Genomic DNA, 15,296 nt, shown 5'->3' with positions numbered 1-15,296 from the left:
ACAGTAATTATAACTCCAAGGCTGTTGTTTATACAGTAAATATACCTACATTTTAAGTGGTCCAAGTACTTGTTCTGATTTAATCTTCTGGAAACATCTGAAAACAGGTAAGCCATCACAGGTAAATAATTTTGACCTTTTCCTCCTTGAATATTCATGAGTTATCTCTGACTTTTAGATTTCAGATTTTCATAGTCTTAAAGCAAGAAAAATAATCAAGAGGACTCATTATGTACTTCTAAATTTGAAAATTGGGATTCTTGTAATCACATACATTGTTTGCATGTGATTTTAAAATATTTATAAAATATTTATGTGCTTGGATTTTTAAAAATAAAATTTTTATTCTTCCTTCCTAGAATTAATTTAATTTGTCCCTGAAACCTTTAAAGAAAATCTAATACTATAATAGGTTACAATACAAAAAGATGTTTTTCAGCAGTGAAAGAGGTTTTTTTCCCTTTTAAAAATCACTTTTAGATGAGAATTGCTAGCATTTGATATTATTTTTAAAGGAACACTATCTTTTATTTGCAAAGAAAGCATAAACTGGATTTAGGGTTCATATCTAAAAACTTAAAATTGTGCCAAGCCATACATCCCAAGTGAGAAATACTTGGGAATAATTTTCTTTGTTTCATTCATAAACCATGATCATTGTCTTTTTTTTCTGTATTTTAAAATTCCTGTGTACATTTTTTCATAAAGTAGAATGAATTGTCTGTTTATGCTTCATTTTTACATGTAATTTTATTTTCTATTTGTGAGCAGTGTTTACTCATGAAGAGTGGGACAAGAGCACTGTGAATCTTGAATGTGGCAGGTTATCAATTCTGTAAACACATTGGCATTAAAGTAGATTCAAAACAAAGCCTTTATAAGTATACTTAGAAGTAAATTTTACAGAAACTTACTGAAAATCCAGTCTGAAAATTGTTAATATTTAAATTGTAATTGGCTTTATCGTGTATAATTTTGTGACTAGTAGTTTCTTTAATCATCACACACATACACACTCACCCAAGATCCCTTTTGAAAAAGAAAAAAAATGTAAGGTAATTTTTATGAAATACAAGTTTCATAACAGTTTAAGGGCTTTATGAAGTGAGGAAACCCATTTTCTACTTTGTCTTACATCTTGAGTATTTATCAAAACCTTTTTACTGGTTATATGTTACACTAAAATTTTAATTTTTAAAACATTTCTCTATTTTAAAATTACTAGAATTGGTACTGTTTGGATATAAAAATTGGTTATTGTATCATACAAATCTAAACTAAATTTTAAATGAGGTTTTTTTTTTTTTATTTCTAGTTAAAGTATCCCTTAGGGTGGATTGGGATCAAGTTAATACTTGAAATGTCTAATTATCTGTTATTTGGTAAGGTACCAAGTTTACAAGTTGTATTTTTATTTGTTTGTTTATGTATTTATTTTAGACTTTCCAGTTTATCCACCATCTTATAGTTACCAAAGATATGATAGTGAAATTGGATACATATTCAGTAATTTAGTGTGTCCATCAAGGGGCCTCTAAGCCAGTTCATACGTAGCTTTAATTAGCAGTTTTTTTTTAAAAACAGGTTTTCATAAAATTAATCTAGTAAACTAAGTATGCATTGTTAATTTTACATTGAATTTACACTGCAGTCAAGAGTAATCACCTAACTATGTCATGATTCGAGTCCCACGTCATTCAGACATTAACTACAGTTTCTTAGTATGCAGTTTTTTGCAATCAGTGATGTATCATTTCCCAAATCCCATGTTTTGTTTGTACATTAACCAGAATTGAGATTGAGTTGTAATATTGTTATGTGCCTTCTTCATCCAAGCAAAATTTTACAAGTATTTACAGTGGGGGAAAGAAAAAAATATGTTTTCCTGGATTATTGTACCTTTGCCGTACCAAACAGTATTTATTGTGGAAGTAGATGTAAGAGGGTGGGGTGGGCATAAATACATATATTGAAGTGCAAATCTATTTGCAAATTTTATTACCATTATAAGGTCTGTTGACCTCTTTAGAAGTTTTTAAATATGAGTCCTTTTGAACGTCCTTGTAAATGGAATTAGAAGTACTTCACCAATAAAGTGAATGTCAGTCTCTGTATAAGTCGATGATGTAACATACTGTCAAGTGATGGTGGTGGTGGTAAAGGGCAGGTTCTGGAAGTGTGATGTTGACAGCTGTTAATGTCTGTCCCATCCTAAGTTTTTTTGTGTTTGAACTGTTGAGTAATGTTAATTGCATTCTCATTTGAAAAAAATGTATTAGTTTTTCTAAAAGTTTTCCATATCGGAGTTCAAATAGGTAATAATACTTCAAGAAAAATAACAGCTTTGTAAATTTCAATGTATAAATGCATTGTGCTTCATATTCTGTAATTTTTGCCTCTATTCTCAGACCACTCTGAGCAAAATAAAAGCTGTAAGGTTTTGTTCTCACAGGAATAATGCTACTGTTCAGTCGCAGCCGAGCTCCTTGCCTTGGTTGTGTTGCTCTGACAACTTGTTTAGAATAGCCCCACTCAGCAGTTTGTGTTCACAACTGAGTTCTGTGTACTGAAGAACAAAGAAAGCACATTCCTTTTCTAGATGCTTTTTATTCAGGGTTTTCTTACTAATTTATGAGATTCTCATGTTCTCAAATGATTACTTTTCCCCCCTAAGATACTGTATTTGGAATCTGGGTTATAACTCTAAGAGTATGGGCGTGTGATTACTTCTACCATAAATGTCATGTACTTGGATTTAATTACTGCATAGGATCTAGGATACTTTGTGTTTTTATCCAGGTTATTATATATAGCTTGTGTTAATTTGGGGGAAAGTCCAAAGAAAATCATTTCTTTTATATTAAGATGTTCCATCTTGTTAGGAGTGTTATGTTGAGGCTTTTATGAAAATTAAATTCTTTTTTATTGCCTGGTGAATGATAACTGTCTGTTAACAAGATTTCCAGAGTACTTCTGCAAGTCTTAGATGACGTGTTGCTACCTGCCTAGTGTCCCCGAGTTGCTCTCTTGTGGTTTCCATATATCAGCCGCTCCGCTTCATCTCGCCATGCTGGCTCTCGTTTCTTTTCTGATTTCTCAGAGTTTTAGTATGTGTAAAATCTATCTACTGTTTTTCTTGATGTGACAAGAGAGGGTAGAAAGTGGCCTCTTGGGTGGATATATAGTCTGTTTTGCTCACTGTGGTTTAAGAATATAGTTTTGTTTATAAATAATTGATGTTCTGTCTTAAAAAAATTCAGTGCCAGTGTGAGTCACCTGCCCTCACCTCATCTCAGTGTGATATTTTTGCCATTGTTTAGTTTGTATATTGGATTGTTTGGAATACATAATGTTTTAAATAAATTCAGTTAGTATTGTTTAAAGGAAACCTACTAACCAGTAAGAGTAGAGTAACACATTCATGTTCTGTAAATTTATGCTTTTGTGTTCTGTAGTTAGCAAGTTCTAACTCTTGACAGTGGGTGAATTCTAAATAACAACCAGCTTATTTTGAAATATCCATATTTTTTGAGTGACTCTCTTTGGCACAAAGTTTTTTTTCTTTCGTTTTCTTTTTTGTGATGCAGTATCTTTCTGTGTAGTCAATTGCATAGGATTCTTCATTGTGTATTTTGTACAGTAATAAAGTGATTTAGTTGAAATGGGGTAAGTATGTTCAGAGAAAAGGGGCTATGAACTTTTTTTGTTAACATTAGTAATAAATGGATTTTTTTTAATGTACTGTGTTTTAGTCAATATAAGAAGAAACTCAGGAAGAGTTAATATGTTTAGATGCTTCTATTGCCTACCTCATGCCCATTCTTCATTAAGGAGAAATTTTCAGATATAGAAATATAGATTTTATTAATTTAAAAGCAATTGCATTTCTAAAATTATGTGAGGATCCTTCAACACATTACTATGAAAACCTGTAAGAGCTGAGTGTGATAGTGCACACCTGTGACCTTAACACCTAAAGAGACTACTGATGCAGGAGGATGCTGTGAGCTTCAGACCAGCCTGGTTTACATGTGAAGTTTCATGCTAGCCAGGCCTCTATACTAATACCCTGTTTCAGAAATAAGAGCAAACACTCAACATAAAAACCTATGAGAAATCTTTATCAAATAAATATTCAAATGTTTTACTTAAAAAAGATTAATTTACCATGAGTTTTAAAATATGAATAATACCAAGATTGCATATATAATTAACAAACACTCAATTTGAGTCGCTCATAATTGAGAGTTCATTATCTCAAAATATAGGCATTTCAGTCTATTCAAATTTTACTGCTTGCTTTAGCTTGCAGACTCTAAGGCTAGTTCATGTAACAGCTGTTTGTGTAGGTTCCTTTTCATAGCTGACAGGTAAAGCAAGTAACTGTGTGGCTTTGACATTACAGATTTGATCAAATGCAATTTTGAACATACGGGCATCAAATGTATTTGTTACTTTTAAGCTTTTTAATATCTTTGTTTATGTAGATGTCTACTTAGACATTCGAGTCTATCATATGGAGTTGGATTATTGGAAATGGGTTGTATTGCCTTCAAATTTTGCTTCCGTTTGAGATTGTAAAATTTGTGTTTATGTAAAGTGTTTAGAACTAGAAATAAAAGTTTCTAAACTATTCCCTAAATTTTATGTCTGTATGGTAAAATTTGAAGATTTATCAATTAGTAAAGACCTATCTATAATCTAATGAAGCAAAAGATGAGTGCTTTGGTTCTGCATAAACGTGTGTTTTATGACCTCACGACAGGATTTCCTCTATACAAGTAGTAAGTTTCCATTGGGGTCATGGTAATATATATACCCCGTGGCTTTTTGAAAGATTGATATCACCCTACCCCCTCACCCGGGAATTGTAACATTAAGTAATTTTTCTCTTGGTGACTCATTCTTCATCCTTTATAACAAAACAAAAATATTAGGGGAGATAACATTTCTTTTTTAGTAGGGTTATGAATTTTCCGCAATCTTTTTTTGTAGATTAAAATACCTGCCATATCTTTCTCTAATGTTTTTAAATGTCACTAATGCTGGAAGTGTTAGTGTAGGTAATGGGATTAGTATGTTGTGGAGTCCTGAATTCAGTCTTTAGCATCAATCCCAGTAAACAAAGATATCTACCAAAATTTTAACCTGTAAAACTAAAACATTTGAAAACTGATGTTGTAGTTTTTTTCTGTTAAATAATTCCTCTGTATAAGCCTATCAACACATCATGAAAGTGAAGGTACAAAGGGTGATTTCTAGAATAGTTTAAATGACTCTTTAAACAAGGTAGTTGAAAGACTCCTTTTGTACTTTTAAGATTTAAGGTTTTACTAGGGAGGATGGATGTGTCTATACACACTGATATTCTTAAGATTCTCCCAATAGAGAAATGAACACAAAATTCATAGTTGTTACCAAAATTCATCCTAATTATAAAACAAAGGATCTTTCAAAATTATTTTTATGACAGAATGCCACTAAGTATTATGTGCTTTTGAAAAATATTAAAATATCCCTTAATATTTCTATTTTAAATATTTGGTATAAAAGTGATCGTTTTTAAATTAATGATTTTTTTTGGACATTTACTTGACATTTACATAAATATGTATTCCTGAACCTATAGTATCAATTTTATTGTTGGGTTCCCCTCTCCCTCTTTATGTAAGTTTTCGATGAGACTCATCATTGTAGATACTCATTAGTTTGTGTTGGGCTAGTGGATATAGGTGAAGTAGAAGAAAGTAATGTCTTAAATTGTATTGTGTCTAAAGATTTGTATGTGGATGTCATATCTAATGACCATATTGAGGTATTTACTTATAAATTCTGTAACATGGAACTCCATTGGTTTATAACAAATTGGCAGAAGTTCGTGTATGCTGTCAAATACAGTTAATTTGTAAATTTCACTGCATTTTTATATTCAGTTCAGCATTTGTTAAATACATTGATATGTGGATGAATGAAAAATATCTACATTCAAATCCAAGCATTTTCCCATTTATTTTGTAGTGTGCATATTTTAGACAATGACTTACGGTTGTTCTCATCATCCCAGAAACAGTAGCTGCTGTTTTTTCATTTGTTACTGTGACTTTGTTCTTTTTAAAATTACCATTTTTGCACAAAACAGTGGTCTTCATATGAGAATCACTAAATTTCAAAGGAATTAATACGTAAAGAATGAAATATAAGAATTTATTTTGAATTTATAAATTCAATTTATAGGAGCATTTCTCCATCATGTAAGCAGCTACTGTTTGAGTTACTTTTTATTTTGTGTTAGAATCCCTAACAGTGACTAGTTGCACGACTTGTGTATGTATAGCTAAGCCAACATTTTTTTGTGTATTCTGGGGAATAGCAAAATCTACATCACAAATTTTGACACATTACAGCTGAAGGAAGAGGAACACCTTCCAAGACAAAGCAGTCTTCACGGGGAAAGTGACGCTTGTCCAGCAGTTTGCTTCTTGATTGAACTGAACCTGTAAGGATTCATGGATAAACTGAACAGGAATAGATCTGAATAAAGCAAATCTGCATAAATGGTAACCAGTAGCTCTACTTTTATTTTTTATGTTGCTTAACTGTTTTATTTGAAGGAAACTGTGTGATTTAAAAAGTTAATAGCTTTTGCAACTTTATTACTGGTTATATATTTGGCCATTATAATGTGCAAGCAATTGGAAAAAGTCAAGTAAATGCTTGTTTTTATAGTAGTTTGTTCTTGTTAAAATGTTCATATGATAATGTCTGTAAACAGCACCAATTTGATTACAATAGATGTAGTGTTGTAATAAACTGTTTAATGGGGCTGATGTGTAAAGCTGTTCAAGTTATTTGATGTTTACACCTCAGGGAAAGTCTTGTGTTCAGCAATATCTAAAGATAATGTTACTATGACAACATTTTTACTGTCCTTTAAAAAAGCATTGCAATAGCGTGTTTGGATATGCATCAATCTAATCTTGCGTTCAGTGAATTAAACATGACTAATTAAGTGTCTATTGCCCTTGATTTTGATATTAGAATAGGTGATTACATGGGTATTTAATATTTCTATATTCTGCTTTTCTAGCTGTTTTTACCTAGTTAGCTTGTGATTTTGCTGAATGGTATGTAAACGTGTAAAAACTGAAATCTGACAGAGCAATCCATTCAATGTGTTAGGGGTCAAAAAATTGAAGGTTGTAACATTTTTGGTAAAAATTCATGTATTTGCTACAGTAGTGCAGCTTAATTACAACCCAGATATACTGAAATGAAAATTGTGAACTGCTAGCTTTTAAGATAGATTTTGATAATTCTGATTTCATGCAGTAATTTACTGTTTCATGCTGATGGTGCCATAGGCAGTGTAATTATGGCCACACAGCAAGATAAATGAGTAAAGAAAGCCCTAGTATTGTACTTGATAAAAATTTCTGAGGGGTATGATGTTTATTAACATTGGGTTGTATTCTTCAGTGTGAATAATGAAAAATTATAGTTACACTGTCTTCATGGTTCGAGGAATTCTGTGTATATTCCTGTAACTTTGTTGATCTATGCTTGATTAGAGTTAGTTATCAGTTGTTTTTTTTTTTTTAATCCAGCCTTAATAAAAGGTTGTATTAAACACACCTGGCTAGCATGTGTTCTGCAAAATTAGCAGAAACAAACTGTTAATTTGATTGCCTATTTTTATAGGAAGATAAAAATCTGAATTCCTAAAGAATTTTTAGATAAAGTCCTTAAGCTAATTTGTGTTAAATATGTTTTAAAAGATCTTAAAGTTTACCTAAATTTAAGCGCAGTGCCTAAGGCATGTACCATAGGTCGAGAGTGTGCAGCTTGAGACATTTGTACTTTTCTTCTTCAGTTTCATCCTTTCTGCTTTTAAAATACTCAAAAATATCCATACCACTGTCAGTTCATTTTAAAACATTTTGTGAGCAGAGTATTTTTTGCAAGGGATCATTGGTGTTTACCCAAACTGTTGTTAGCTCTCAGAAATGATTTTTCTTAAGTTTTAATCTTGTTGAAATGCAATTACCTTTTGATTTGAGAGTTGTATCAAAATCTATTTTGTTTTGTATATAGGTATTGTAAGTTTTTGTCATTTCTTAGCTTTTTTAATAGTTTAATTACAATACCCTAATGTGAAGCCGTGTGGACATACATGTGTTTACAAGGGAGATTAAGATTAGTTGATAGTGAGATTAAAAGGTAAGTACAATGCCCATAGATAGAACTTCTCTGAACATTTTTAAAATGGAATCAAAAATACATATACTTGAAATGAAACTGGAGATTTTGTACTAATTTTAATCCTTTATTACCTTTTTTTCTTTTTTAAAAATGAGTTGGAACTCTTATTGCTCTCTGTATGTCACCCTCTTGCCCAGCTTATTCTATTACCTGACTTTGGACGCAGACAGAGTGGACTAGCATTGTTTGCTGCTGCTAGTCCATTATTTTAAGTGTTGTCAGGAAGAAATAAAATAACCTTGGTTTGTCTAGTTTTACAGTGTCTCCTCCCTGATAACACATGAATGTCAGCAGTAAAAGTAAACATTGCAAACCTTGTTTTATTTGTCAAAGCCTTCTGTTGTTGAGGAGTCAGTTTCATTTGAAAACTGGTTTTTAATGTGTAAAAACAATCCAAAGAGATAAAATTTTACAAAGACACCAAAAAAAAAAAAAAAAAAAAGGAGAGAGAGAGAGATAGAGACAGGCAGACAGACAGGCAGGCAAATGAACTAAAGAGAAGAAAAAGTCAGAAGAAAAAAGGAACTAGGGAGAGTTTTTAAGAAATTGTGGTTCATATAGTGGCAGTGAAAGCAAGCTTGAGTTTGTCTTGAATCCTAGCATTGCCTAGTGCTGTGCAGTCACATTCCTTGCAACTAGTAGTTAAAATTCCAGATGCTTGGTAAAGCGCCCACATGGTATTTCTCCTGGAGCAGCACTTTGAATTCAATATACTGCTTTGAGGTAAAGGAAATACATTTGTAGAAAGGATTCTTTCAGTGTACATTTACATGTGTGTATGTTTTGTCAGCTTTCATCAGCAAGATGAGCAAGATTTTAGTGACTTGCTATAGCTATTGATCATACATGTTAGGCCATTTAATGTCTCCTTAACCTATAATCTTAAGCAGTTAACTACAATTTGGAATTTACAAATAGCATGTAGCTTAAGGTATTATTTTGATTTGATTCTCCTATGGAGACTGTTGCTTTAGTTTTTACTAGTTTAAAGTCAGTTCTAAAAATAAACATGGAAGTTTTCATGAACGTTGTATAATATTTTATAGTAAAGGGGGGAAATTGTTGAAAAGGGTAAGACTTTCTCTTTCCCTGTGTTGAAATGTGCCAATAGCCTAAGTACATTCTGTTTCATACAATGAGATGCTACTGCAGGACTCCGATTGGAGTGCTCTTAACATTTTAGTTTTGCTACCCAAATGGTCATTGCATTGTTTGTATCTTGCAAGGTGGCCCCAATATTGTGTTTTAAGCTTCAGCTTAAGTTATTTTAAGAGGAAGTTTATGTTCTGATTCTTTACTGAGAATACAGTGTTGAGATTCTTGCTATTGCACAGATAAACTGATTTTTAAATTTTATTCATGAACTTCATTTGCATCCCATGGGCCTCTGTAAATGTTTCCCCTGGTTGTGTGTTCTTACTAAATGCACGCTTTTTCATTGTACATACTAGACATTTTTTTGTGCTAAAATATATTAAGTAGGGTTTTTGTAGCAAAGCATTCTATTTTTATGTTCTTATAGTGTATGTGTTAACATTAATATTCAGTTTAAACACTGGTGTATTTATTTTTAGCAACTTGACTCCTAGAAGCCTTAGACTAATTTTTAAATAAACATTCAACCAAAAATTATGAATTTCTTGAGATGTGGCCTTATATGTGGTGTTTTCTGTGTTCATATCGTGAGATTTTTTTTTTAATTTAGATTTTATTTAAATCAAGATTTAGAATTAGTTTCATTTTAAGTCAAAACAGAAAGTGTACCATGCGTCTAGGCTTCTGGGAGGAAGTTCTTACACTCTTCTTTCTTAGCATTAGAAGGAAGCAATATGAATTTATGATATTCTCAATATCCAGGCCATTGTATTATGTCCAGGTTGCTTTAGCTTGGTTTTAGCCCAATTTAGGTTGGTTTTAGCCCAATGTTTCTTTAAAGTTCCAGGTAGTTGGCATTCACTGAATATATAGCTACTACGGTTTTCATATGGGGCGTATGAACTCTTGGTTACATGTAGGCAGATTTTAAAGGCTTCCTGCTACATTAATTATGTTGTAACGGGAGACATCTAAAATATTAGGTAGCATTGAATTGAAGTCACACAGGTCTTGAATGGTATTCGTGGATAGTAAATACTACGAGCAGTTTCCATATCAAAGTACCCTAAAACTCCACCATGGGAGTAAATCACACTCACTTCATGATTGGATATACCCTTCATTTTAGTAAAAGTACTTCATTTCAAAAGTTTACACTTTACTGTGTAACACTTCTCAGCATTTCTGTGTGCAAATTATTTTAAAATTCAGTGATAATTCATGGTTTTTTTTTTCATTTTTTTACTTTGGAAATTGTAGTACTCAGGTGGTATTTAATGAGAAATGATCATTTGAGGTGAATCATAATGCATTTTGAGGACTGCAACTATAACATTTATGACTTTAGCCTTAAGAAAAGGTCTATTATTCCTTCCTTGCATCCCATGGTATATTAGCAAATAGTTTACAGCCCAGCACAGCCTTACAAAGTTGTTTTACAAATTTTTATGGAAAACCCTTAACAATTAAAAAAATTGTATCATATTACAGTACCTATGAGTTATGATCCCCCTCTGTAAATAAGTTGTCTAATACCAGAAGGCCAAAGAAAGTCTTGATTTAGCTATTGAATGTGGTGACTTCATAAGATTTCTGTGCAAAAGGTAAGGTGATATTCCATTCAATAGGCATTCTTTTGATGTCCATGAAAACTAGACTTCCATATTAGCTTCTTTCAAAAGGCTCATTCCCATTTTATTAAAATGTTTGTACTTGCAAATTTGTGTTTAATGTTTACTTTGTCTTTTCTTTCTTTAGCATTTAGGTGACTGTTCAGCAGTTTTCTATATGGCCATTGTTGGCCTTAAACTGCGCTAGTAACAAGCATGGTATTTATCTTGTATGGAAAATAAAAAAGTTTTCGTAAGACTTTGCAGTTTGCTCTTTTTGTTTGGCTTATAATTTTGGTAACTATTTCCTTTACCCTTGAATAATATCTATTGGGGAAATGCAATATGAAAGATTAGACTTTCATGTATATTTTGTCTAAGTCAACACTTTTGAGAGTGGCTATTTTCTCCTGGCATATTTTAAAAGTTTAAATCCATTTCGTATGCATGCATGCATACATACGTGCATGTCCAGCCATGGCCCAAATGTGGAGGTGGAAGGACAACTTGCAGGGGTTAGGTGGCATCAGCTTTACTTGCTTAGACATCTGGCTAAAATATAGTTGCCTCATCTTAAGAAGATTATGAACCTCACTAATCCTTTAGAATTAACATTTTTGGATCATAGCAACATACTTTACCAGTTAACTTAGGAACATTATGGGACATACTTTTAAAGAACAGATTAGTTCGTCAAATATTTGATCCACTGGGGCTGGAGATATAACTCAGTTGGTGCAGAGTACTTGCATACAGCGCTGGAAGTCTGGGTTTGATACATGGCACCAATAAGAGCTGACGCAGTAGGGCACATCTGTAATCTGAGCACTTGGGATCAGAAGTTTCCTCATCTGATGAGATTCAGGCCGTCTTTGGGTAGTCTTTTAACAAAGAAAGACATATGTGATATACAGTTGAAGCTCTGAACAAATTCTTATGTGCAAATACTAATTTCTCAATAACAATACTAAGCAATTTGATTTCTCAGTAACAATGCTAAATAATTTAGATTGAAATAATGCAGGTTGCCGGGGTTGAGGATTTGGCCCAGTGGTAGAATGCTTGCCTAGCAAACGCAAGGCCCTGGGTTCGGTTCCCAGTTCCAAATAAAAAAAAAATAATAATAATGCAGGTTGCCATCAGTGCTTGTGTAGCATTTTAGGTTTCTTTATGCATTTTTTTAAAAAAAAATTATTTACTTTATGTATATGAGTACACTGCAGCTGTCTTTCAGACACACCAGAAGAGGGCATCGGATCCCTTTACAGGTGGTTGTGAGCCACTATGTGGTTGCTGGGAATTGAACTCAGGACCTCTGGAAGAGCAGTCAGTGCTCCTAACTGCTGCGCCATCTCTCCAGCCATCTTTATGCATTTTTAAAGTTGCATTTTTTGGAATAACTTGAGGCGCTTTTTAGCCTTATGTAACATCAAAGAGCATGTAACTGTAAAGTTAGTGGGAATATCTTGAGTAAAGAACACATCAAATTAAAAAGGAACCAGCCACAGCCTGCATTGCTTCACATTTAAGTATAGATGAGGATGACATTGAATTTGCGATCCTCCTGCCTGCCATGTTTAAGTGCTGTCATAACAGGCACAGTGCCATTCCCATTTTCTGCAGAGCTAGGGACTGAAACCCAAGGCCTCCTGCATGATAGTCAAGCACTCTAACAACTGAATTACAGCTCCCACCTGGGTAAAGCTGTGTCTCCCTGCTAAAGAAGGGATTTAAGATGATTTTCCTAGTCTTCCTATTTGGGTTTCCTAACCATGAAATAGGTACTTTATGGGCCTTTTCAAAAGTCCATAGAGTCAGCTGGGTGTGCGGTACTGTGTGCCTGTAATTGCCAGCACCTGGAAGTGGAAGGCGAGACTCAAGTTTGAGGCCAGCCAAAGTAAGTTAGCAGTTATCTCTATTTTTGTTGTGCAGGCACTTAACCTGTCAGATCAGAGGACAACATACAGGGTCAGTTCTTGCTTTCCACTTTTAGATAGCCTCCCCTTGTCTCTGCCAGAGTGGCACACTCCGCCTAGCAGGTTTGTGATCAGTATGAGTGCTGAGATGGAAAGTGCACGCCACTGTATTCTGGCTTTTACTTGGGCTTTAGGAGTCACACACCATCGGGTTTCTGTAGCCAGTGCGGTTACCCAGGTAGGCCCTACATTTAATGGGAGGAAAGTCCCCACACTCAGTTATGAAAGCTTTAGCTTCTTTCCTGAACATTATACTACTGAAACCCGGAGAGTTAGGCCTGGCAAAGAGGGAAGCTCCTAACGGACCTGTTGGCAGGAGAGTTCAGTGTGGTAGGTAGAAATTTGAAGGATGCTTGATTGCCTGAAGCAGGTGTTGAGGAGCATGGGAGTCATGGGGCTTTGTGGTGTGAGGAGAGAGTTAACTCCTGTGGATTGCCTCTGTACACAAGCACAGTTGCCCACACCTCCCAAATTCCCTCAGTGTCTCAGGGAGTGAGGAGTGTGTGTGAAGTGGCAGGATTCAGTTAGCATTTCAAAGCATCTTTACAGATTAAATTGGGAAAGAGATGAGGGAGGTAGGACAATGAAGTTTACTACTTAATCAGGAGATGAACTACAAGGGAGAGAGTGAGGTAGCATAGAGTGAAAATGAAGGGCTTGTGTAAGGCTGCAGCAGTGACGATGGAGTACATTGGAAGACAAAGGGTGCACATTTAGTATTTTTGCTTTCCATTTTATAATCATGTAGTCATGATTTTGAAGTTGAGAACTGGGGTTAAATCTTAAGTTATGTAACCTTTAGTTAAGATGGAGATAAATTTGCTAAGAACTTGGACCAGTGGTAAAAAGGAAGGTCCATTGCTATGGTCATACTTCTGTTTTAGGAAGCAAAGTACTCATCGAGTTCAGTAGTACTGAGTACTACTTTCTTGGATGGAAACAGAAAAGTTCTTTCAAAGGAGAATAAATACATCAAAGCTTATAGGTTTGTACTTAGGTGGTAGGAAGTTTACAATATTTATTTGAAGTAGAAGTTGAGAATACCATCGTGTAAGTGTGGCTTATATTTAGGAGAAGTGATATTCTTAGCTCTATTAAGGCTTGGCATGCATCGAGGTTTAGGCTTCATTTATTTGTGGCAGTCCATTTGCCTGCATCTGTTTCCCAGGAGGAGATAAATGCATAAAGCTGCAGACAAGCTGTCACCTTAACTTGCACTTTGGTGGTTGTCGCCTAGCCACAACATACAGCTTACCCATTTACTCCCTGCCTGAGGCTGTGCGTTACAGAACTGCTTTTGTACTTTTAGCCTTTCATTTTTCCCTCACACTTTATGGAAGATTTTACAATAAAAAGCTCTGAGGAGTTGTGATGGGCAGAAAAATGAGTGGAAGTTAGAAAATACTCTTGGGATTCTCATTTTACAGTTATTTGTCCGTCCCTATCACACTAAGTCTTATTTTTTAAGTTATATTGATAATTAAACTGAAATTAGGAATATGTTTATAAATATTCACTTCCAGAAATCTTGAGTACCTATTTACATAGATCTTGTGAGATGCTTTGTATTTAAGTCAGGGTATAGTAAGCAGCTCAAGTAATACTTCATTTTCTTAAAGTATCATACAAATATTTATGCAGGACAGAAGAATTGGCTTAGCGGTGAAGAGTGTGTACTTTTCTTGGTAAGCATCCAAGATTGGTCCTCAGCATTAGTATCTGGTAGTATTTAACCTCCATGGACACGTGCGCACACACACACACATATATGTGTACATAATTTTTAAAATTTTTTAAATATTGGTACTTACTCTACATTGCTGATTAACTGTCAGATACCAGGTAGACAGATGGGTATAAAACCTGGGGAAGGGTCTAGAAAGATGTCTTAGCAATTAGGAGCACTGGCTGTTCTTCCAGAGAATTCAGGTTCAATTTCCAGTACTCCGTGGCAGCTCACAGCTGTTATTCCACTTGTAGGGGATAGAGTGCCCTCTTCTGCACTCTGAAGACACAAGGCATGTTCATGGTACATAAATATGCATGCAAGCAAACTCTTAAATAGTATAAATCAAAGCTTATACAAGTTTAGAGTGTAGAAAATTGAGCCCTGTGTTCCCCTGGAAGCATCTCACTCATCCTAGGAACACAGCTGGTTTAGAAGATGTGTAAGTTAGGATGCTCAGCCAGCAGCTGCGTGCATTTACTGGTGGGTGGCTTCACAGCCAGCAGCAGGTCTCAGGTTATCCTGTGAGCAAACGAGCTCCTTAGAGAACTCACATTCCTTAGAAAGGTAGGGTGTATATCTGTACACAGAGACTACAGCTCATAGCCCATTTTATTGGGCTGGTTTAGA

General features: G+C 34.3%; 1 protein-coding gene and 1 long non-coding RNA gene across 20 annotated transcripts in view; one reads left to right on the top strand and one right to left on the bottom strand.

The window, feature by feature from the left end:
- The window catches only part of Cpsf6 (cleavage and polyadenylation specific factor 6), a 44,634-nt gene extending 33,411 nt beyond the window's left edge, over positions 1–11,223 (top strand). For 10 of the 19 annotated variants that reach the window (XM_087556386.1, XM_087556394.1, XM_087556387.1 and 7 more), the window contains one exon: positions 6,405–7,014. The gene's annotated coding sequence lies outside the window, so the exon portion shown is untranslated. Of the gene's footprint in view, positions 1–36; positions 2,941–6,370 lie in introns of those variants that run through there. The other 9 variants (NM_001439897.1, NM_001439898.1, NM_001439899.1 and 6 more) reach the window with 3 other exon arrangements.
- LOC148004692 (uncharacterized) overlaps positions 10,549–15,296 on the bottom strand; it is a 28,002-nt gene continuing 23,254 nt past the window's right edge. Inside the window, exon 4 of the long non-coding RNA XR_015625335.1 lies at positions 10,549–11,845. This is a non-coding gene — a long non-coding RNA (uncharacterized LOC148004692). The remainder of the gene's footprint in view (positions 11,846–15,296) is intronic.

The sequence above is a fragment of the Rattus norvegicus genome, chromosome 7 (genome assembly GCF_021556685.1).
Source record: "Rattus norvegicus strain SHRSP/BbbUtx chromosome 7, alternate assembly SHRSP_T2T, whole genome shotgun sequence".
Classification (NCBI taxonomy): Eukaryota; Metazoa; Chordata; class Mammalia; order Rodentia; family Muridae; genus Rattus; species Rattus norvegicus.
This window is presented reverse-complemented; position numbering and strand designations above follow the sequence as displayed.